Raw genomic sequence first — 25,712 nt, 5'->3', positions numbered from 1 at the left:
CGAGGGGAAAATAGGTCAATATATACATTGCTGTATGGTGAACTAAGCCTTAGGCCAGCAACAATGGAGAGGACCTGACCCTTAGACACGTACAAGTAAGCTGGAATCTTCAAAAGTTCAAATCTTTATAAGTAAAAAGATTTATTAAAATGAATAACCAAGTGTTTTAATTGACATCAGAAGATGAAAACAATAAACCCTGAGAACATAGAAAAAAGATAATTAAAGATATAAGCAGAACTTAATACAACAGAAAACGTATAAAATTCAGGTGATTTAGTAAGTCCAAAGAATCTTCTTTGAAAAGAATTAAAAGACACACTTTGATTAAGGAAAACCAAAACATAAGTAAAGAATATACAGAAAGAGTCAGGACAATGTTAGAGCAGAGAATATATGAAATGCCAGTAAATTTGAACATTTCTGTCAAGTGGACCATTTCCTAGCTCCTAAAGTTTACCAACACTGACACAAGAGGAAATCATTTAAGGTCATCATGTCTGCCCTTGGCATTCTCGGAACGCCCTGGCCTCAGAATGCAGCCTCTGTTGTCCATGGTAACCTGCTGAGAGGGGGCGGGGCTGAGGGAGGTTGGAACACTGCCCTCACTGAGGGAGTGGGTGTGGCCATCTCTGCTGTGACTGAACAAAGGGCAGGGGAGCAGGGTGCCCAGGGCAGGGCCCTCAGAGCCAGGCAGGCCCAGTGGAGTGTCACAAGCTTTTAGGCCCAGGACAAAGGGCACCTTCTTTGTCTGCACAGCTGCCCAAACTCTCACGTTTCCACTCAGGCCGCCCTCTTACTTGAAGTGTGTGTGGAACGTGTCCGCGCAGTATACCGCGCTGCAGAGCTAAGCATAGGTCTGGGCATCGTAGCTTCCTGCCAGCTGACCGAAGTTCGCAGGCAGATGGGTCCCTGGGACACACGCGGAAGGGCTCCTGCCCGGATCACAGGCCGCCCACTGCCCCTGCCCCAGATCGGGGGCCGCAAAGCAGCCCTGTCTCAGTCCCCTGCCTCTAGAGGGAGTATTGGACCAACACTTGTAGTAAACGGGGTCCTTGCGGGCCACTCATTGGAGGGACACAAATAAATCTTTGGCGACTTTCTGCTGAAACTTACGAGCGTTCACACCTAAGCCTCTTACAAGGTGAGATGTTTAGCTAAACATGAGCTCATGATCTAAATTTACACAATATTGAAGAAAGCAGCTACAAGGGGAGATAATCAGCCAAAACCATCAATACCAGAATTAGATTCCCAAGGCCATCCATCAGATGTAGGAATAATCGGGTGCAAGGCAGAAAATATACATAAAACTGGAACTGAAACAAGGCACAAGGATGTTTTCAAAGACTGGTAGGATCTCTAAAACAATTTTCAAGGACATGTCATTGATAAAGCTAAATACTCCAAGGTTGTGTAATACAACAGATTAATCATTGAGAAGAGTGAAATTATGCTGTTTTGAAAACTATGGCAGGTCAGATTTTCTGCCTAATTATATAAGAAGATTTCTCTAAAAAATACACATTATTTCAAAGACTTCTTGGCTGTGAAATAAGTTAAGGGTATTTCAAATGGCTTGTCTGCAAAGAAAGGTGAGATGTAGGGAATCACAGAAAGTCGAGGGGAAAATAGGTCAATATATACATTGCTGTATGGTGAACTAAGCCTTAGGCCAGCAACAATGGAGAGGACCTGACCCTTAGACATGTACAAGTAAGCTGGAATCTTCAAAAGTTCAAATCTTTATAAGTAAAAAGATTTATTAAAATGAATAACCAAGTGTTTTAATTGACATCAGAAGATGAAAACAATAAACCCTGAGAACATAGAGAAAAGATAAATAAAGATATGAGCAGAACTTAATACAACAGAAAACGTATAAAATTGAGGTGATTTAGTAAGTCCAAAGAATCTTCTTTGAAAAGATTTAAAAGACACACTTTGATTAACGAAAACCAAAACATAAGTAAAGAATATACAGAAAGAGTCAGGACAATGTTAGAGCAGACAATATATGAAATGCCAGTAAATTTGAACATTTCTGTCAAGTGGACCATTTCCTAGCTCCTAAAGTTTACCAAAACTGACACAAGCGGAAATCATTTAAGTTCATCATGTCTGCCCTTGGCATTCTCGGAACGCCCTGGCCTCAGAATGCAGCCTCTGTAGTCCATGGTAACCTGTGGAGAGGCGGCGGGGCTGAGGGAGGTTGGAACACTGCCCTCACTGAGGGAGTGGGTGTGGCCATCTCTGCTGTGACTGAACAAAGGGCAGGGGAGCAGTGGGCCCAGGGCAGGGCCCTCAGAGCCCGGCAGGCCCAGTGGAGTGTCACAAGCTTTTAGGGCCAGGCCAAAGGGCGCCTTCTTTGTCTGCACAGCTGCACAAACTCTCACTTTTCCACTCAGGCCGCCCTCTTACTTGAAGTGTGTGTGGAAAGTGTCCGCGCAGTATACCGCGCTGCACAGCTAAGCATAGGTCTGGGCATCGTAGCTTCCTGCCAGGTGACCGAAGTTCGCAGGCAGATGGGTCCCTGGGACACACGCGGAGAGGCTCCTGCCCGGGTCACAGGCCGCCCACTGCCCCTGCCCCAGATAGGGGGCCGCAAAGCAGCCCTGTCTGAGTCCCCTGCCTCTAGAGGGAGTATTGGACCAACACTTGTAGAAAACGGGGTCCTTGCGGGCCACTCATTGGAGGGACACACATAAATCTTTGCCGACTTTCTGCTGAAACTTACGAGCGTTCACATCTAAGCCTCTTACAAGGTCAGCTGTTTAGCTAAACATGAGCTCATGATCTAAATTTACACAATATTGAAGAAAGCAGCTACAAGGGGAGACAATCATCCAAAACCATCAATACCAGAATTAGATTCCCAAGGCCATCCATCAGATGTAGGAATAATCGGGTGCAAGGCAGAAAATATACATAAAACTGGAACTGAAACAAGGCACAAGGATGTTTTCAAAGACTGGTAGGATCTCTAAAACATTTTTCAAGGACATATCTTTGATAAAGCTAAATACTCCAAGGTTGTGTAATACAACAGATTAATCATTGAGAAGAGTGAAATTATGCTGTTTTGAAAACTATGGCAGGTCAGATTTTCTGCCTAATTATATAAGAAGATTTCTCTAAAAAATACACACTATTTCAAAGCCTTATTGGCTGTGAAATAAGTTAAGGGTATTTCAAATGGCTTGTCTGCAAAGAAAGGTGAGATGTAGGGAATCACAGAAAGTCGAGGGGAAAATAGGTCAATATATACATTGCTGTATGGTGAACTAAGCCTTAGGCCAGCAACAATGGAGAGGACCTGACCCTTAGACACGTACAAGTAAGCTGGAATCTTCAAAGGTTCAAATCTTTATAAGTAAAAAGATTTATTAAAATGAATAACCAAGTGTTTTAATTGACATCAGAAGATGAAAACAATAAACCCTGAGAACATAGAAAAAAGATAAATAAAGATATGAGCAGAACTTAATACAACAGAAAAGGTATAAAATTCAGGAGATTTAGTAAGTCCAAAGAATCTTCTTTGAAAAGAATTAAAAGACACACTTTGATTAAGGAAAACCAAAACATAAGTAAAGAATATACAGAAAGAGTCAGGACAATGTTAGAGCAGAGAATATATGAAATGCCAGTAAATTTGAACATTTCTGTCAAGTGGACCATTTCCTAGCTCCTAAAGTTTACCAACACTGACACAAGAGGAAATCATTTAAGGTCATCATGTCTGCCCTTGGCATTCTCGGAACGCGCTGGCCTCAGAATGCAGCCTCTGTAGTCCATGGTAACCTGCAGAGAGGGGGCGGGGCTGAGGGAGGTTGGAACACTGCCCTCACTGAGGGAGTGGGTGTGGCCATCTCTGCTGTGACTGAACAAAGGGCAGGGGAGCAGGGGGCCCAGGGCAGGGCCCTCAGAGCCCGGCAGGCTCAGTGGAGTGTCACAAGCTTTTAGGCCCAGGCCAAAGGGCGACTTCTTTGTCTGCACAGCTGCCCAAACTCTCACCTTTCCACTCAGGCCGCCCTCTTACTTGAAGTGTGTGTGGAACGTGTCCGCTCAGTATACCGCGCTGCACAGCTAAGCATAGGTCTGGGCATCGTAGCTTCCTGCCAGGTGACCGAAGTTCGCAGGCAGATGGGTCCCTGGGACACATGCGGAGAGGCTCCTGCCCGGGTCACAGGCCGCCCACTGCCCCTGCCCCAGATCGGGGGCCGCAAAGCAGCCCTTTCTGAGTCCCCTGCCTCTAGAGGGAGTATTGGACCAACACTTGTAGAAAACGGGGTCTTTGTGGGCCACTCATTGGAGGGACACAAATAAATCTTTGCCGACTTTCTGCTGAAACTTACGAGCGTTCACACCTAAGCCTCTTACAAGGTCAGCTGTTTAGCTAAACATGAGCTCATAATCTAAATTTACACAATATTGAAGAAAGCAGCTACAAGGGGAGACAATCAGCCAAAACCATCAATACCAGAATTAGATTCCCAAGGCCATCCATCAGATGTAGGAATAACCGGGTACAAGGCAGAAAATATACATAAAACTGGAACTGAAACAAGGCACAAGGATGTTTTCAAAGACTGGTAGGATCTCTAAAACATTTTTCAAGGACATGTCATTGATAAAGCTAAATACTCCAAGGTTGTGTAATACAACAGATTAATCATTGAGAAGAGTGGAATTATGGTGTTTTGAAAACTATGGCAGGTCAGATTTTCTGCCTAATTATATAAGAAGATTTCTCTAAAAAATACACATTATTTCAAAGACTTCTTGGCTGTGAAATAAGTTAAGGGTATTTCAAATGGCTTGTCTGCAAAGAAAGGTGAGATGTAGGGAATCACAGAAAGTCGAGGGGAAAATAGGTCAATATATACATTGCTGTATGGTGAACTAAGCCTTAGGCCAGCAACAATAGAGAGGACCTTACCATTAGACACGTACAAGTAAGCTGGAATCTTCAAAAGTTCAAATCTTTATAAGTAAAAAGGTTTATTAAAATGAATAACCAAGTGTTTTAATTGACATCAGAAGATGAAAACAATAAACCCTGAGAATATAGAGAAAAGATAAATAAAGATATGAGCAGAACTTAATACAATAGAAAACGTATAAAATTCAGGTGATTTAGTAAGTCCAAAGAATCTTCTTTGAAAAGATTTAAAAGACACACTTTGATTAAGGAAAACCAAAACATAAGTAAAGAATATACAGAAAGAGTCAGGACAATGTTAGAGCAGACAATATATGTAATGCCAGTAAATTTGAACATTTCTGTAAAGTGGACCATTTCCTAGCTCCTAAAGTTTACCAACACTGACACAAGAGGAAATCATTTAAGTTCATCATGTCTGCCCTTGGCATTCTCGGAACGCGCTGGCCTCAGAATGCAGCCTCTGTAGTCCATGGTAACCTGTGGAGAGGCGGCGGGGCTGAGGGAGGTTGGAACACTGCCCTCACTGAGGGAGTGGGTGTGGCCATCTCTGCTGTGACTGAACAAAGGGCAGGGGAGCAGTGGGCCCAGGGCAGGGCCCTCAGAGCCCGGCCGGCCCAGTGGAGTGTCACAAGCTTTTAGGCCCAGGCCAAAGGGCGCCTTCTTTGTCTGCACAGCTGCCCAAACTCTCACCTTTCCACTCAGGCCGCCCTCTTACTTGAAGTGTGTGTGGAACGTGTCCGCGCAGTATACCGCGCTGCACAGCTAAGCATAGGTCTGGGCATCGTAGCTTCCTGCCAGGTGACCGAAGTTCGCAGGCAGATGGGTCCCTGGGACACACGCGGAGAGGCTCCTGCCCGGGTCACAGGCCGCCCACTGCCCCTGCCCCAGATAGGGGGCCGCAAAGCAGCCCTGTCTGAGTCCCCTGACTCTAGAGGGAGTATTGGACCAACACTTGTAGAAAACGGGGTCCTTGCGGGCCACTCATTGGAGGGACACAAATAAATCTTTGCCGACTTTCTGCTGAAACTTATGAGCGTTCACAACTAAGCCTCTTACAAGGTCAGCTGTTTAGCTAAACATGAGCTCATGATCTAAATTTACACAATATTGAGGAAAGCAGCTACAAGGGGAGACAATCAGCCAAAACGATAAATGCCAGAATTAGATTCCCAAGGCCATCCATCAGATGTAGGAATCATCGGGTGCAAGGCAGAAAATATACATAAAACTGGAACTGAAACAAGGCACAAGGATGTTTTCAAAGACTGGTAGGATCTCTAAAACATTTTTCAAGGACATGTCATTGATAAAGCTAAATACTCCAAGGTTGTGTAATACAACAGATTAATCATTGAGAAGAGTGAAATTATGCTGTTTTGAAAACTATGGCAGGTCAGATTTTCTGCCTAATTATATAAGAAGATTTCTCTAAAAAATACACATTATTTCAAAGACTTCTTGGCTGTGAAATAAGTTAAGGGTATTTCAAATGGCTTGTCTGCAAAGAAAGGTGAGATGTAGGGAATCACAGAAAGTCGAGGGGAAAATAGGTCAATATATACATTGCTGTATGGTGAACTAAGCCTTAGGCCAGCAACAATGGAGAGGACCTGACCCTTAGACACGTACAAGTAAGCTGGAATCTTCAAAAGTTCAAATCTTTATAAGTAAAAAGATTTATTAAAATGAATAACCAAGTGTTTTAATTGACATCAGAAGATGAAAACAATAAACCCTGAGAACATAGAAAAAAGATAATTAAAGATATAAGCAGAACTTAATACAACAGAAAACGTATAAAATTCAGGTGATTTAGTAAGTCCAAAGAATCTTCTTTGAAAAGAATTAAAAGACACACTTTGATTAAGGAAAACCAAAACATAAGTAAAGAATATACAGAAAGAGTCAGGACAATGTTAGAGCAGAGAATATATGAAATGCCAGTAAATTTGAACATTTCTGTCAAGTGGACCATTTCCTAGTTCCTAAAGTTTACCAACACTGACACAAGAGGAAATCATTTAAGGCCATCATGTCTGCCCTTGGCATTCTCGGAACGCCCTGGCCTCAGAATGCAGCCTCTGTTGTCCATGGTAACCTGCTGAGAGGGGGCGGGGCTGAGGGAGGTTGGAACACTGCCCTCACTGAGGGAGTGGGTGTGGCCATCTCTGCTGTGACTGAACAAAGGGCAGGGGAGCAGGGGGCCCAGGGCAGGGCCCTCAGAGCCCGGCAGGCCCAGTGGAGTGTCACAAGCTTTTAGGCCCAGGCCAAAGGGCGCCTTCTTTGTCTGCACAGCTGCCCAAACTCTCACCTTTCCACTCAGGCCGCCCTCTTACTTGAAGTGTGTGTGGAACGTGTCCGCGCAGTATACCGCGCTGCAAAGATAAGCATAGGTCTGGGCATCGTAGCTTCCTGCCAGGTGACCGATGTTCGCAGGCAGATGGGTCCCTGGGACACACGCGGAGAGGCTCCTGCCCGGATCACAGGCCGCCCACTGCCCCTGCCCCAGATCGGGGGCCGCAAAGCAGCCCTGTCTCAGTCCCCTGCCTCTAGAGGGAGTATTGGACCAACACTTGTAGTAAACGGGGTCCTTGCGGGCCACTCATTGGAGGGACACAAATAAATCTTTGGCGACTTTCTGCTGAAACTTACGAGCGTTCACACCTAAGCCTCTTACAAGGTGAGCTGTTTAGCTAAACATGAGCTCATGATCTAAATTTACACAATATTGAAGAAAGCAGCTACAAGGGGAGACAATCAGCCAAAACCATCAATACCAGAATTAGATTCCCAAGGCCATCCATCAGATGTAGGAATAATCGGGTGCAAGGCAGAAAATATACATAAAACTGGAACTGAAACAAGGCACAAGGATGTTTTCAAAGACTGGTAGGATCTCTAAAACAATTTTCAAGGACATGTCATTGATAAAGCTAAATACTCCAAGGTTGTGTAATACAACAGATTAATCATTGAGAAGAGTGAAATTATGCTGTTTTGAAAACTATGGCAGGTCAGATTTTCTGCCTAATTATATAAGAAGATTTCTCTAAAAAATACACATTATTTCAAAGACTTATTGGCTGTGAAATAAGTTAAGGGTATTTCAAATGGCTTGTCTGCAAAGAAAGGTGAGATGTAGGGAATCACAGAAAGTCGAGGGGAAAATAGGTCAATATATATATTGCTGTATGGTTAACTAAGCCTTAGGCCAGCAACAATGGAGAGGACCTGACCCTTAGACACGTACAAGTAAGCTGGAATCTTCAAAAGTTCAAATCTTTATAAGTAAAAAGATTTATTAAAATGAATAACCAAGTGTTTTAATTGACATCAGAAGATGAAAACAATAAACCCTGAGAACATAGAGAAAAGATAAATAAAGATATGAGCAGAACTTAATACAACAGAAAACGTATAAAATTCAGGTGATTTAGTAAGTCCAAAGAATCTTCTTTGAAAAGATTTAAAAGACACACTTTGATTAACGAAAACCAAAACATAAGTAAAGAATATACAGAAAGAGTCAGGACAATGTTAGAGCAGACAATATATGAAATGCCAGTAAATTTGAACATTTCTGTCAAGTGGACCATTTCCTAGCTCCTAAAGTTTACCAAAACTGACACAAGCGGAAATCATTTAAGTTCATCATGTCTGCCCTTGGCATTCTCGGAACGCCCTGGCCTCAGAATGCAGCCTCTGTAGTCCATGGTAACCTGTGGAGAGGCGGCGGGGCTGAAGGAGGTTGGAACACTGCCCTCACTGAGGGAGTGGGTGTGGCCATCTCTGCTGTGACTGAACAAAGGGCAGGGGAGCAGTGGGCCCAGGGCAGGGCCCTCAGAGCCCGGCAGGCCCAGTGGATTGTCACAAGCTTTTAGGGCCAGGCCAAAGGGCGCCTTCTTTGTCTGCACAGCTGCACAAACTCTCACTTTTCCACTCAGGCCGCCCTCTTACTTGAAGTGTGTGTGGAACGTGTCCGCGCAGTATACCGCGCTGCACAGCTAAGCATAGGTCTGGGCATCGTAGCTTCCTGCCAGGTGACCGAAGTTCGCAGGCAGATGGGTCCCTGGGACACACGCGGAGAGGCTCCTGCCCGGGTCACAGGCCGCCCACTGCCCCTGCCCCAGATAGGGGGCCGCAAAGCAGCCCTGTCTGAGTCCCCTGCCTCTAGAGGGAGTATTGGACCAACACTTGTAGAAAACGGGGTCCTTGCGGGCCACTCATTGGAGGGACACACATAAATCTTTGCCGACTTTCTGCTGAAACTTACGAGCGTTCACATCTAAGCCTCTTACAAGGTCAGCTGTTTAGCTAAACATGAGCTCATGATCTAAATTTACACAATATTGAAGAAAGCAGCTACAAGGGGAGACAATCAGCCAAAACCATCAATACCAGAATTAGATTACCAAGACCATCCATCAGATGTAGGAATAATCGGGTGCAAGGCAGAAAATATACATAAAACTGGAACTGAAACAAGGCACAAGGATGTTTTCAAAGACTGGTAGGGTCTCTAAAACATTTTTCAAGGACATGTCATTGATAAAGCTAAATACTCCAAGGTTGTGTAATACAACAGATTAATCATTGAGAAGAGTGAAATTATGGTGTTTTGAAAACTATGGCAGGTCAGATTTTCTGCCTAATTATATAAGAAGATTTCTCTAAAAAATACACATTATTTCAAAGACTTATTGGCTGTGAAATAAGTTAAGGGTATTTCAAATGGCTTGTCTGCAAAGAAAGGTGAGATGTAGGGAATCACAGAAAGTCGAGGGGAAAATCGGTCAATATATACATTGCTGTATGGTGAACTAAGCCTTCGGCCAGCAACAATGGAGAGGACCTGACCCTTAGACACGTACAAGTAAGCTGGAATCTTCAAAAGTTCAAATCTTTATAAGTAAAAAGATTTATTAAAATGAATAACCAAGTGTTTTAATTTACATCAGAAGATGAAAACAATAAACCCTGAGAACATAGAAAAAAGATAAATAAAGATATGAGCAGAACTTAATACAACAGAAAACATATAAAATTCAGGTGATTTAGTAAGTCCAAAGAATCTTCTTTGAAAAGATTTAAAAGACACACTTTGATTAAGGAAAACCAAAACATAAGTAAAGAATATACAGAAAGAGTCAGGACAATGTTAGAGCAGACAATATATGAAATGCCAGTAAATTTGAACATTTCTGTGAAGTGGACCATTTCCTAGCTCCTAAAGTTTACCAACACTGACACAAGAGGAAATCATTTAAGGTCATCTTGTGTGCCCTTGGCATTCTCGGCACGCCCTGGCCTCAGAATGCAGCCTCTGTAGTCCATGGTAACCTGCTGAGAGGGGGCGGGGCTGAGGGAGGTTGGAACACTGCCCTCACTGAGGGAGTGGGTGTGGCCATCTCTGCTGTGACTGAACAAAGGGCAGGGAAGCAGGGGGCCCAGGGCAGGGCCCTCAGAGCCCGGCAGGCCCAGTGGAGTGTCACAAGCTTTTAGGCCCAGGCCAAAGGGCGCCTTCTTTGTCTGCACAGCTGCCCAAACTCTCACCTTTCCACTCAGGCCGCCCTCTTACTTGAAGTGTGTGTGGAACGTGTCCGCGCAGTATACCGCGCTGCACAGCTAAGCATAGGTCTGGGCATCGTAGCTTCCTGCCAGGTGACCGAAGTTCGCAGGCAGATGGGTCCCTGGGACACACGTGGAGAGGATCCTGCCCGGGTCACAGGCCGCCCACTGCCCCTGCCCCAGATAGGGGGCCGCAAAGCAGCCCTGTCTGAGTCCCCTGACTCTAGAGGGAGTATTGGACCAACACTTGTAGAAAACGGGGTCCTTGCGGGCCACTCATTGGAGGGACACAAATAAATCTTTGCCGACTTTCTGCTGAAACTTATGAGCGTTCACAACTAAGCCTCTTACAAGGTCAGCTGTTTAGCTAAACATGAGCTCATGATCTAAATTTACACAATATTGAGGAAAGCAGCTACAAGGGGAGACAATCAGCCAAAACGATAAATGCCAGAATTAGATTCCCAAGGCCATCCATCAGATGTAGGAATCATCGGGTGCAAGGCAGAAAATATACATAAAACTGGAACTGAAACAAGGCACAAGGATGTTTTCAAAGACTGGTAGGATCTCTAAAACATTTTTCAAGGACATGTCATTGATAAAGCTAAATACTCCAAGGTTGTGTAATACAACAGATTAATCATTGAGAAGAGTGAAATTATGCTGTTTTGAAAACTATGGCAGGTCAGATTTTCTGCCTAATTATATAAGAAGATTTCTCTAAAAAATACACATTATTTCAAAGACTTATTGGCTGTGAAATAAGTTAAGGGTATTTCAAATGGCTTGTCTGCAAAGAAAGTTGAGATGTAGGGAATCACAGAAAGTCGAGGGGAAAATAGGTCAATATATACATTGCTGTATGGTGAACTAAGCCTTCGGCCAGCAACAATGGAGAGGACCTGACCCTTAGACACGTACAAGTAAGCTGGAATCTTCAAAAGTTCAAATCTTTATAAGTAAAAAGATTTATTAAAATGAATAACCAAGTGTTTTAATTGACATCAGAAGATGAAAACAATAAACCCTGAGAACATAGAAAAAAGATAAATAAAGATATGAGCAGAACTTAATACAACAGAAAACATATAAAATTCAGGTGATTTAGTAAGTCCAAAGAATCTTCTTTGAAAAGATTTAAAAGACACACTTTGATTAAGGAAAACCAAAACATAAGTAAAGAATATACAGAAAGAGTCAGGACAATGTTAGAGCAGACAATATATGAAATGCCAGTAAATTTGAACATTTCTGTGAAGTGGACCATTTCCTAGCTCCTAAAGTTTACCAACACTGACACAAGAGGAAATCATTTAAGGTCATCTTGTGTGCCCTTGGCATTCTCGGCACGCCCTGGCCTCAGAATGCAGCCTCTGTAGTCCATGGTAACCTGCTGAGAGGGGGCGGGGCTGAGGGAGGTTGGAACACTGCCCTCACTGAGGGAGTGTGTGTGGCCATCTCTGCTGTGACTGAACAAAGGGCAGGGGAGCAGGGGGCCCAGGGCAGGGCCCTCAGAGCCCGGCAGGCCCAGTGGAGTGTCACAAGCTTTTAGGCCCAGGCCAAAGGGCGCCTTCTTTGTCTGCACAGCTGCCCAAACTCTCACCTTTCCACTCAGGCCGCCCTCTTACTTGAAGTGTGTGTGGAACGTGTCCGCGCAGTATACCGCGCTGCACAGCTAAGCATAGGTCTGGGCATCGTAGGTTCCTGCCAGGTGACCGAAGTTCGCAGGCAGATGGGTCCCTGGGACACACGCGGAGAGGCTCCTGCCCGGGTCACAGGCCGCCCACTGCCCCTGCCCCAGATAGGGGGCCGCAAAGCAGCCCTGTCTGAGTCCCCTGACTCTAGAGGGAGTATTGGACCAACACTTGTAGAAAACGGGGTCCTTGCGGGCCACTCATTGGAGGGACACACATAAATCTTTGCCGACTTTCTGCTGAAACTTATGAGCGTTCACAACTAAGCCTCTTACAAGGTCAGCTGTTTAGCTAAACATGAGCTCATGATCTAAATTTACACAATATTGAGGAAAGCAGCTACAAGGGGAGACAATCAGCCAAAACGATAAATGCCAGAATTAGATTCCCAAGGCCATCCATCAGATGTAGGAATCATCGGGTGCAAGGCAGAAAATATACATAAAACTGGAACTGAAACAAGGCACAAGGATGTTTTCTAAGACTGGTAGGATCTCTAAAACATTTTTCAAGGACATGTCATTGATAAAGCTAAATACTCCAAGGTTGTGTAATACAACAGATTAATCATTGAGAAGAGTGAAATTATGCTGTTTTGAAAACTATGGCAGGTCCGATTTTCTGCCTAATTATATAAGAAGATTTCTCTAAAAAATACACATTATTTCAAAGACTTCTTGGCTGTGAAATAAGTTAAGGGTATTTCAAATGGCTTGTCTGCAAAGAAAGGTGAGATGTAGGGAATCACAGAAAGTCGAGGGGAAAATAGGTCAATATATACATTGCTGTATGGTGAACTAAGCCTTAGGCCAGCAACAATGGAGAGGACCTGACCCTTAGACACGTACAAGTAAGCTGGAATCTTCAAAAGTTCAAATCTTTATAAGTAAAAAGATTTATTAAAATGAATAACCAAGTGTTTTAATTGACATCAGAAGATGAAAACAATAAACCCTGAGAACATAGAAAAAAGATAATTAAAGATATAAGCAGAACTTAATACAACAGAAAACGTATAAAATTCAGGTGATTTAGTAAGTCCAAAGAATCTTCTTTGAAAAGAATTAAAAGACACACTTTGATTAAGGAAAACCAAAACATAAGTAAAGAATATACAGAAAGAGTCAGGACAATGTTAGAGCAGAGAATATATGAAATGCCAGTAAATTTGAACATTTCTGTCAAGTGGACCATTTCCTAGCTCCTAAAGTTTACCAACACTGACACAAGAGGAAATCATTTAAGGTCATCATGTCTGCCCTTGGCATTCTCGGAACGCCCTGGCCTCAGAATGCAGCCTCTGTTGTCCATGGTAACCTGCTGAGAGGGGGCGGGGCTGAGGGAGGTTGGAACACTGCCCTCACTGAGGGAGTGGGTGTGGCCATCTCTGCTGTGACTGAACAAAGGGCAGGGGAGCAGGGTGCCCAGGGCAGGGCCCTCAGAGCCAGGCAGGCCCAGTGGAGTGTCACAAGCTTTTAGGCCCAGGACAAAGGGCACCTTCTTTGTCTGCACAGCTGCCCAAACTCTCACGTTTCCACTCAGGCCGCCCTCTTACTTGAAGTGTGTGTGGAACGTGTCCGCGCAGTATACCGCGCTGCAGAGCTAAGCATAGGTCTGGGCATCGTAGCTTCCTGCCAGCTGACCGAAGTTCGCAGGCAGATGGGTCCCTGGGACACACGCGGAAGGGCTCCTGCCCGGATCACAGGCCGCCCACTGCCCCTGCCCCAGATCGGGGGCCGCAAAGCAGCCCTGTCTCAGTCCCCTGCCTCTAGAGGGAGTATTGGACCAACACTTGTAGTAAACGGGGTCCTTGCGGGCCACTCATTGGAGGGACACAAATAAATCTTTGGCGACTTTCTGCTGAAACTTACGAGCGTTCACACCTAAGCCTCTTACAAGGTGAGATGTTTAGCTAAACATGAGCTCATGATCTAAATTTACACAATATTGAAGAAAGCAGCTACAAGGGGAGATAATCAGCCAAAACCATCAATACCAGAATTAGATTCCCAAGGCCATCCATCAGATGTAGGAATAATCGGGTGCAAGGCAGAAAATATACATAAAACTGGAACTGAAACAAGGCACAAGGATGTTTTCAAAGACTGGTAGGATCTCTAAAACAATTTTCAAGGACATGTCATTGATAAAGCTAAATACTCCAAGGTTGTGTAATACAACAGATTAATCATTGAGAAGAGTGAAATTATGCTGTTTTGAAAACTATGGCAGGTCAGATTTTCTGCCTAATTATATAAGAAGATTTCTCTAAAAAATACACATTATTTCAAAGACTTCTTGGCTGTGAAATAAGTTAAGGGTATTTCAAATGGCTTGTCTGCAAAGAAAGGTGAGATGTAGGGAATCACAGAAAGTCGAGGGGAAAATAGGTCAATATATACATTGCTGTATGGTGAACTAAGCCTTAGGCCAGCAACAATGGAGAGGACCTGACCCTTAGACATGTACAAGTAAGCTGGAATCTTCAAAAGTTCAAATCTTTATAAGTAAAAAGATTTATTAAAATGAATAACCAAGTGTTTTAATTGACATCAGAAGATGAAAACAATAAACCCTGAGAACATAGAGAAAAGATAAATAAAGATATGAGCAGAACTTAATACAACAGAAAACGTATAAAATTGAGGTGATTTAGTAAGTCCAAAGAATCTTCTTTGAAAAGATTTAAAAGACACACTTTGATTAACGAAAACCAAAACATAAGTAAAGAATATACAGAAAGAGTCAGGACAATGTTAGAGCAGACAATATATGAAATGCCAGTAAATTTGAACATTTCTGTCAAGTGGACCATTTCCTAGCTCCTAAAGTTTACCAAAACTGACACAAGCGGAAATCATTTAAGTTCATCATGTCTGCCCTTGGCATTCTCGGAACGCCCTGGCCTCAGAATGCAGCCTCTGTAGTCCATGGTAACCTGTGGAGAGGCGGCGGGGCTGAGGGAGGTTGGAACACTGCCCTCACTGAGGGAGTGGGTGTGGCCATCTCTGCTGTGACTGAACAAAGGGCAGGGGAGCAGTGGGCCCAGGGCAGGGCCCTCAGAGCCCGGCAGGCCCAGTGGAGTGTCACAAGCTTTTAGGGCCAGGCCAAAGGGCGCCTTCTTTGTCTGCACAGCTGCACAAACTCTCACTTTTCCACTCAGGCCGCCCTCTTACTTGAAGTGTGTGTGGAAAGTGTCCGCGCAGTATACCGCGCTGCACAGCTAAGCATAGGTCTGGGCATCGTAGCTTCCTGCCAGGTGACCGAAGTTCGCAGGCAGATGGGTCCCTGGGACACACGCGGAGAGGCTCCTGCCCGGGTCACAGGCCGCCCACTGCCCCTGCCCCAGATAGGGGGCCGCAAAGCAGCCCTGTCTGAGTCCCCTGCCTCTAGAGGGAGTATTGGACCAACACTTGTAGAAAACGGGGTCCTTGCGGGCCACTCATTGGAGGGACACACATAAATCTTTGCCGACTTTCTGCTGAAACTTACGAGCGTTCACATCTAAGCCTCTTACAAGGTCAGCTGTTTAGCTAAACATGAGCTCATGATCTAAATTTACACAATATTGAAGAAAGCAGCTACAAGGGGAGACAATCATCCAAAACCATCAATACCAGAATTAGATTCCCAAGGCCATCCATCAGATGTAGGAATAATCGGGTGCAAGGCAGAAAATATACATAAAACTGGAACTGAAACAAGGCACAAGGATGTTTTCAAAGACTGGTAGGATCTCTAAAACATTTTTCAAGGACATATCTTTGATAAAGCTAAATACTCCAAGGTTGTGTAATACAACAGATTAATCATTGAGAAGAGTGAAATTATGCTGTTTTGAAAACTATGGCAGGTCAGATTTTCTGCCTAATTATATAAGAAGATTTCTCTAAAAAATACACACTATTTCAAAGCCTTATTGGCTGTGAAATAAGTTAAGGGTATTTCAAATGGCTTGTCTGCAAAGAAAGGTGAGATGTAGGGAATCACAGAAAGTCGAGGGGAAAATAGGTCAATATATACATTGCTGTATGGTGAACTAAGCCTTAGGCCAGCAACAATGGAGAGGACCTGACCCTTAGACACGTACAAGTAAGCTGGAATCTTCAAAGGTTCAAATCTTTATAAGTAAAAAGATTTATTAAAATGAATAACCAAGTGTTTTAATTGACATCAGAAGATGAAAACAATAAACCCTGAGAACATAGAAAAAAGATAAATAAAGATATGAGCAGAACTTAATACAACAGAAAAGGTATAAAATTCAGGAGATTTAGTAAGTCCAAAGAATCTTCTTTGAAAAGAATTAAAAGACACACTTTGATTAAGGAAAACCAAAACATAAGTAAAGAATATACAGAAAGAGTCAGGACAATGTTAGAGCAGAGAATATATGAAATGCCAGTAAATTTGAACATTTCTGTCAAGTGGACCATTTCCTAGCTCCTAAAGTTTACCAACACTGACACAAGAGGAAATCATTTAAGGTCATCATGTCTGCCCTTGGCATTCTCGGAACGCGCTGGCCTCAGAATGCAGCCTCTGTAGTCCATGGTAACCTGCAGAGAGGGGGCGGGGCTGAGGGAGGTTGGAACACTGCCCTCACTGAGGGAGTGGGTGTGGCCATCTCTGCTGTGACTGAACAAAGGGCAGGGGAGCAGGGGGCCCAGGGCAGGGCCCTCAGAGCCCGGCAGGCTCAGTGGAGTGTCACAAGCTTTTAGGCCCAGGCCAAAGGGCGACTTCTTTGTCTGCACAGCTGCCCAAACTCTCACCTTTCCACTCAGGCCGCCCTCTTACTTGAAGTGTGTGTGGAACGTGTCCGCTCAGTATACCGCGCTGCACAGCTAAGCATAGGTCTGGGCATCGTAGCTTCCTGCCAGGTGACCGAAGTTCGCAGGCAGATGGGTCCCTGGGACACATGCGGAGAGGCTCCTGCCCGGGTCACAGGCCGCCCACTGCCCCTGCCCCAGATCGGGGGCCGCAAAGCAGCCCTTTCTGAGTCCCCTGCCTCTAGAGGGAGTATTGGACCAACACTTGTAGAAAACGGGGTCTTTGTGGGCCACTCATTGGAGGGACACAAATAAATCTTTGCCGACTTTCTGCTGAAACTTACGAGCGTTCACACCTAAGCCTCTTACAAGGTCAGCTGTTTAGCTAAACATGAGCTCATAATCTAAATTTACACAATATTGAAGAAAGCAGCTACAAGGGGAGACAATCAGCCAAAACCATCAATACCAGAATTAGATTCCCAAGGCCATCCATCAGATGTAGGAATAACCGGGTACAAGGCAGAAAATATACATAAAACTGGAACTGAAACAAGGCACAAGGATGTTTTCAAAGACTGGTAGGATCTCTAAAACATTTTTCAAGGACATGTCATTGATAAAGCTAAATACTCCAAGGTTGTGTAATACAACAGATTAATCATTGAGAAGAGTGGAATTATGGTGTTTTGAAAACTATGGCAGGTCAGATTTTCTGCCTAATTATATAAGAAGATTTCTCTAAAAAATACACATTATTTCAAAGACTTCTTGGCTGTGAAATAAGTTAAGGGTATTTCAAATGGCTTGTCTGCAAAGAAAGGTGAGATGTAGGGAATCACAGAAAGTCGAGGGGAAAATAGGTCAATATATACATTGCTGTATGGTGAACTAAGCCTTAGGCCAGCAACAATAGAGAGGACCTTACCATTAGACACGTACAAGTAAGCTGGAATCTTCAAAAGTTCAAATCTTTATAAGTAAAAAGGTTTATTAAAATGAATAACCAAGTGTTTTAATTGACATCAGAAGATGAAAACAATAAACCCTGAGAATATAGAGAAAAGATAAATAAAGATATGAGCAGAACTTAATACAATAGAAAACGTATAAAATTCAGGTGATTTAGTAAGTCCAAAGAATCTTCTTTGAAAAGATTTAAAAGACACACTTTGATTAAGGAAAACCAAAACATAAGTAAAGAATATACAGAAAGAGTCAGGACAATGTTAGAGCAGACAATATATGTAATGCCAGTAAATTTGAACATTTCTGTAAAGTGGACCATTTCCTAGCTCCTAAAGTTTACCAACACTGACACAAGAGGAAATCATTTAAGTTCATCATGTCTGCCCTTGGCATTCTCGGAACGCGCTGGCCTCAGAATGCAGCCTCTGTAGTCCATGGTAACCTGTGGAGAGGCGGCGGGGCTGAGGGAGGTTGGAACACTGCCCTCACTGAGGGAGTGGGTGTGGCCATCTCTGCTGTGACTGAACAAAGGGCAGGGGAGCAGTGGGCCCAGGGCAGGGCCCTCAGAGCCCGGCCGGCCCAGTGGAGTGTCACAAGCTTTTAGGCCCAGGCCAAAGGGCGCCTTCTTTGTCTGCACAGCTGCCCAAACTCTCACCTTTCCACTCAGGCCGCCCTCTTACTTGAAGTGTGTGTGGAACGTGTCCGCGCAGTATACCACGCTGCACAGCTAAGCATAGGTCTGGACATCGTAGCTTCCTGCCAGGTGACCGAAGTTCGCAGGCAGATGGGTCCCTGGGACACACGCGGAGAGGCTCCTGCCCGGGTCACAGGCCGCCCACTGCCCCTGCCCCAGATCGGGGGCCGCAAAGCAGCCCTGTCTGAGTCCCCTGCCTCTAGAGGGAGTATTGGACCAACACTTGTAGAAAACGGGTCCTTGCGGGCCACTCATTGGAGGGACACAAATAAATCTTTGCCGACTTTCTTCTGAAACTTACGAGCGTTCACAACTAAGCCTCTTACAAGGTCAGCTGTTTAGCTAAACATGAGCTCATGATCTAAATTTACACAATATTGAAGAAAGCAGCTACAAGGGGAGACAATCAGCCAAAACCATCAATACCAGAATTAGATTCCTAAGGCCATCCATCAGATGTAGGAATAATCGGGTGCAAGGCAGAAAATATACATAAAACTGGAACTGAAACAAGGCACAAGGATGTTTTCAAAGACTGGTAGGATCTCTAAAACATTTTTCAAGGACATATCTTTGATAAAGCTAAATACTCCAAGGTTGTGTAATACAACAGATTAATCATTGAGAAGAGTGAAATTATGCTGTTTTGAAAACTATGGCAGGTCAGATTTTCTGCCTAATTATATAAGAAGATTTCTCTAAAAAATACACACTATTTCAAAGCCTTATTGGCTGTGAAATAAGTTAAGGGTATTTCAAATGGCTTGTCTGCAAAGAAAGGTGAGATGTAGGGAATCACAGAAAGTCGAGGGGAAAATAGGTCAATATATACATTGCTGTATGGTGAACTAAGCCTTAGGCCAGCAACAATGGAGAGGACCTGACCCTTAGACACGTACAAGTAAGCTGGAATCCTCAAAAGTTCAAATCTTTATAAGTAAAAAGATTTATTAAAATGAATAACCAAGTGTTTTAATTGACATCAGAAGATGAAAACAATAAACCCTGAGAACATAGAAAAAAGATAAATAAAGATATGAGCAGAACTTAATACAACAGAAAACGTATAAAATTCAGGTGATTTAGTAAGTCCAAAGAATCTTCTTTGAAAAGAATTAAAAGACACACTTTGATTAAGGAAAACCAAAACATAAGTAAAGAATATACAGAAAGAGTCAGGACAATGTTAGAGCAGAGAATATATGAAATGCCAGTAAATTTGAACATTTCTGTCAAGTGGACCATTTCCTAGCTCCTAAAGTTTACCAACACTGACACAAGAGGAAATCATTTAAGGTCATCATGTCTGCCCTTGGCATTCTCGGAACGCGCTGGCCTCAGAATGCAGCCTCTGTAGTCCATGGTAACCTGCAGAGAGGGGGCGGGGCTGAGGGAGGTTGGAACACTGCCCTCACTGAGGGAGTGGGTGTGGCCATCTCTGCTGTGACTGAACAAAGGGCAGGGGAGCAGGGGGCCCAGGGCAGGGCCCTCAGAGCCCGGCAGGCCCAGTGGAGTGTCACAAGCTTTTAGGCCCAGGCCAAAGGGCGACTTCTTTGTCTGCACAGCTGCCCAAACTCTCACCTTTCCACTCAGGCCGCCCTCTTACTTGAAGTGTGTGTGGAACGTGTCCGCTCAGTATACCGCGCTGCACAGCTAAGCATAGGTCTGGGCATCGTAGCTTCCTGCCAGGTGACCGAAGTTCGCAGGCAGATGGGTCCCTGGGACACACGCGGAGAGGCTCCTGCCCGGGTCACAGGCCGCCCACTGCCCCTGCCCCAGATCGGGGGCCGCAAAGCAGCCCTGTCTGAGTCCCCTGCCTCTAGAGGGAGTATTGGACCAACACTTGTAGAAAACGGGGTCTTTGTGGGCCACTCATTGGAGGGACACAAATAAATCTTTGCCGACTTTCTGCTGAAACTTACGAGCGTTAACACCTAAGCCTCTTACAAGGTCAGCTGTTTAGCTAAACATGAGCTCATGATCTAAATTTACAGAATATTGAAGAAAGCAGCTACAAGGGGAGACAATCAGCCAAAACCATCAATACCAGAATTAGATTCCCAAGGCCATCCATCAGATGTAGGAATAATCGGGTACAAGGCAGAAAATATACATAAAACTGGAACTGAAACAAGGCACAAGGATGTTTTCAAAGACTGGTAGGATCTCTAAAACATTTTTCAAGGACATGTCATTGATAAAGCTAAATACTCCAAGGTTGTGTAATACAACAGATTAATCATTGAGAAGAGTGAAATTATGGTGTTTTGAAAACTATGGCAGGTCAGATTTTCTGCCTAATTATATAAGAAGATTTCTCTAAAAAATACACATTATTTCAAAGACTTATTGGCTGTGAAATAAGTTAAGGGTATTTCAAATGGCTTGTCTGCAAAGAAAGGTGAGATGTAGGGAATCACAGAAAGTAGAGGGGAAAATAGGTCAATATATACATTGCTGTATGGTGAACTAAGCCTTAGGCCAGCAACAATAGAGAGGACCTTACCATTAGACACATACAAGTAAGCTGGAATCTTCAAAAGTTCAAATCTTTATAAGTAAAAAGATTTATTAAAATGAATAACCAAGTGTTTTAATTGACATCAGAAGATGAAAACAATAAACCCTGAGAATATAGAGAAAAGATAAATAAAGATATGAGCAGAACTTAATACAACAGAAAACGTATAAAATTCAGGTGATTAAGTAAGTCCAAAGAATCTTCTTTGAAAAGATTTAAAAGACACACTTTGATTAAGGAAAACCAAAACATAAGTAAAGAATATACAGAAAGAGTCAGTACAATGTTAGAGCAGACAATATATGAAATGCCAGTAAATTTGAACATTTCTGTAAAGTGGACCATTTCCTAGCTCCTAAAGTTTACCAACACTGACACAAGAGGAAATCATTTAAGTTCATCATGTCTGCCCTTGGCATTCTCGGAACGCGCTGGCCTCAGAATGCAGCCTCTGTAGTCCATGGTAACCTGTGGAGAGGCGGCGGGGCTGAGGGAGGTTGGAACACTGCCCTCACTGAGGGAGTGGGTGTGGCCATCTCTGCTGTGACTGAACAAAGGGCAGGGGAGCAGTGGGCCCAGGGCAGGGCCCTCAGAGCCCGGCCGGCCCAGTGGAGTGTCACAAGCTTTTAGGCCCAGGCCAAAGGGCGCCTTCTTTGTCTGCACAGCTGCCCAAACTCTCACCTTTCCACTCAGGCCGCCCTCTTACTTGAAGTGTGTGTGGAACGTGTCCGCGCAGTATACCGCGCTGCACAGCTAAGCATAGGTCTGGACATCGTAGCTGCCTGCCAGGTGACCGAAGTTCGCAGGCATATGGGTCCCTGGGACACACGCGGAGAGGCTCCTGCCCGGGTCACAGGCCGCCCACTGCCCCTGCCCCAGATCGGGGGCCGCAAAGCAGCCCTGTCTGAGTCCCCTGCCTCTAGAGGGAGTATTGGACCAACACTTGTAGAAAACGGGTCCTTGCGGGCCACTCATTGGAGGGACACAAATAAATCTTTGCCGACTTTCTGCTGAAACTTACGAGCGTTCACAACTAAGCCTCTGACAAGGTCAGCTGTTTAGCTAAACATGAGCTCATGATCTAAATTTACACAAGATTGAAGAAAGCAGCTACAAGGGGAGACAATCAGCCAAAACCATCAATACCAGAATTAGATTCCTAAGGCCATCCATCAGATGTAGGAATAATCGGGTGCAAGGCAGAAAATATACATAAAACTGGAACTGAAACAAGGCACAAGGATGTTTTCAAAGACTGGTAGGATCTCTAAATCATTTTTCAAGGACATGTCATTGATAAAGCTAAATACTCCAAGGTTGTGTAATACAACAGATTAATCATTGAGAAGAGTGAAATTATGCTGTTTTGAAAACTATGGCAGGTCAGATTTTCTGCCTAATTATATAAGAAGATTTCTCTAAAAAATACACATTATTTCAAAGACTTCTTGGCTGTGAAATAAGTTAAGGGTATTTCAATTGGCTTATCAGCAAAGAAAGGTGACATGTAGGGAATCACAGAAAGTCGAGGGGAAAATAGGTCAATATATACATTGCTGTATGGTGAACTAAGCCTTAGGCCAGCAACAATGGAGAGGACCTGACCCTTAGACACGTACACGTAAGCTGGAATCTTCAAAAGTTCAAATCTTTATAAGTAAAAAGATTTATTAAAATGAATAACCAAGTGTTTTAATTGACATCAGAAGATGAAAACAATAAACCCTGAGAACATAGAAAAAAGATAAATAAAGATATGAGCAGAACTTAATACAACAGAAAACGTATAAAATTCAGGTGATTTAGTAAGTCCAAAGAATCTTCTTTGAAAAGAATTAAAAGACACACTTTGATTAAGGAAAACCAAAACATAAGTAAAGAATATACAGAAAGAGTCAGGACAATGTTAGAGCAGAGAATATATGAAATGCCAGTAAATTTGAACATTTCTGTCAAGTGGACCATTTCCTAGCTCCTAAAGTTTACCAACACTGACACAAGAGGAAATCATTTAAGGTCATCATGTCTGCCCTTGGCATTCTCGGAACGCGCTGGCCTCAGAATGCAGCCTCTGTAGTCCATGGTAACCTGCAGAGAGGGGGCGGGGCTGAGGGAGGTTGGAACACTGCCCTCACTGAGGGAGTGGGTGTGGCCATCTCTGCTGTGACTGAACAAAGGGCAGGGGAGCAGGGGGCCCAGGGCAGGGCCCTCAGATCCCGGCAGGCCCTGTGGAGTGTCACAAGCTTTTAGGCCCATGCCAAAGGGCGCCTTCTTTGTCTGCACAGCTGCCCAAACTATCACCTTTCCACTCAGGCCGCCCTCTTACTTGAAGTGTGTGTGGAACGTGTCCACGCAGTATACCGCGCTGCACAGCTAAGCATAGGTCTGGACATCGTAGCTTCCTGCCAGGTGACCGAAGTTCGCAGGCAGATGGGTCCATGGGACACACGCGGAGAGGATCCTGCCCGGGTCACAGGCCACCCACTGCCCCTGCCCCAGATCGGGGGCCGCAAAGCAGCCCTGTCTGAATCCCCTGCCTCTAGAGGGAGTATTGGACCAACACTTGTAGAAAACGGGGTCCTTGCGGGCCACTCATTGGAGGGACACAAATAAATCTTTGCCGACTTTCTGCTGAAACTTACGAGCGTTCACAACTAAGCCTCTTACAAGGTCAGCTGTTTAGCTAAACATGAGCTCATGATCTAAATTTACACAATATTGAAGAAAGCAGCTACAAGGGGAGACAATCAGCCAAAACCATCAATACCAGAATTAGATTCCCAAGGCCATCCATCAGATGTAGGAATAATCGGGTGCTAGGCAGAAAATATACATAAAACTGGAACTGAAACAAGGCACAAGGATGTTTTCAAAGACTGGTAGGATCTCTAAAACATTTTTCAAGGACATGTCATTGATAAAGCTAAATACTCCAAGGTTGTGTAATACAACAGATTAATCATTGAGAAGAGTGAAATTATGCTGTTTTGAAAACTATGGCAGGTCAGATTTTCTGCCTAATTATATAAGAAGATTTCTCTAAAAAATACACATTATTTCAAAGACTTATTGGCTGTGAAATAAGTTAAGGGTATTTCAAATGGCTTGTCTGCAAAGAAAGGTGAGATGTTGGGAATCACAGAAAGTCGAGGGGAAAATAGGTCAATATATACATTGCTGTATGGTGAACTAAGCCTTAGGCCAGCAACAATGGAGAGGACCTGACCCTTAGACACGTACAAGTAAGCTGGAATCTTCAAAAGTTCAAATCTTTATAAGTAAAAAGATTTATTAAAATGAATAACCAAGTGTTTTAATTGACATCAGAAGATGAAAACAATAAACCCTGAGAACATAGAAAAAAGATAAATAAAGATATGAGCAGAACTTAATACAACAGAAAACGTATAAAATTGAGGTGATTTAGTAAGTCCAAAGAATCTTCTTTGAAAAGAATTAAAAGACACACTTTGATTAAGGAAAACCAAAACATAAGTAAAGAATATACAGAAAGAGTCAGGACAATGTTAGAGCAGAGAATATATGAAATGCCAGTAAATTTGAACATTTCTGTAAAGTGGACCATTTCCTAGCTCCTAAAGTTTACCAACACTGACACAAGAGGAAATCATTTAAGGTCATCATGTCTGCCCTTGGCATTCTCGGAACGCGCTGGCCTCAGAATGCAGCCTCTGTAGTCCATGGTAACCTGCAGAGAGGGGGCGGGGCTGAGGGAGGTTGGAACACTGCCCTCACTGAGGGAGTGGGTGTGGCCATCTCTGCTGTGACTGAACAAAGGGCAGGGGAGCAGGGGGCCCAGGGCAGGGCCCTCAGAGCCCGGCAGGCCCAGTGGAGTGTCACAAGCTTTTAGGCCCAGGCCAAAGGGCGACTTCTTTGTCTGCACAGCTGCCCAAACTCTCACCTTTCCACTCAGGCCGCCCTCTTACTTGAAGTGTATGTGGAACGTGTCCGCTCAGTATACCGCGCTGCACAGCTAAGCATAGGTCTGGGCATCGTAGCTTCCTGCCAGGTGACCGAAGTTCGCAGGCAGATGGGTCCCTGGGACACACGCGGTGAGGCTCCTGCCCGGGTCACAGGCCGCCCACTGCCCCTGCCCCAGATCGGGGGCCGCAGAGCAGCCCTGTCTGAGTCCCCTGCCTCTAGAGGGAGTATTTGACCAACACTTGTAGAAAACGGGGTCTTTGTGGGCCACTCATTGGAGGGACACAAATAAATCTTTGCCGACTTTCTGCTGAAACTTACGAGCGTTCACACCTAAGCCTCTTACAAGGTCAGCTGTTTAGCTAAACATGAGCTCATGATCTAAATTTACACAATATTGAAGAAAGCAGCTACAAGGGGAGACAATCAGCCAAAACCATCAATACCAGAATTAGATTCCCAAGGCCATCCATCAGATGTAGGAATAATCGGGTACAAGGCAGAAAATATACATAAAACTGGAACTGAAACAAGGCACAAGGATGTTTTCAAAGACTGGTAGGATCTCTAAAACATTTTTCAAGGACATGTCATTGATAAAGCT

The sequence above is a fragment of the Mesoplodon mirus genome (assembly GCF_964341445.2).
Source record: "Mesoplodon mirus genome assembly, chromosome: 1".
Taxonomy (NCBI): Eukaryota; Metazoa; Chordata; class Mammalia; order Artiodactyla; family Ziphiidae; genus Mesoplodon; species Mesoplodon mirus.
This window is presented reverse-complemented; position numbering follows the sequence as displayed.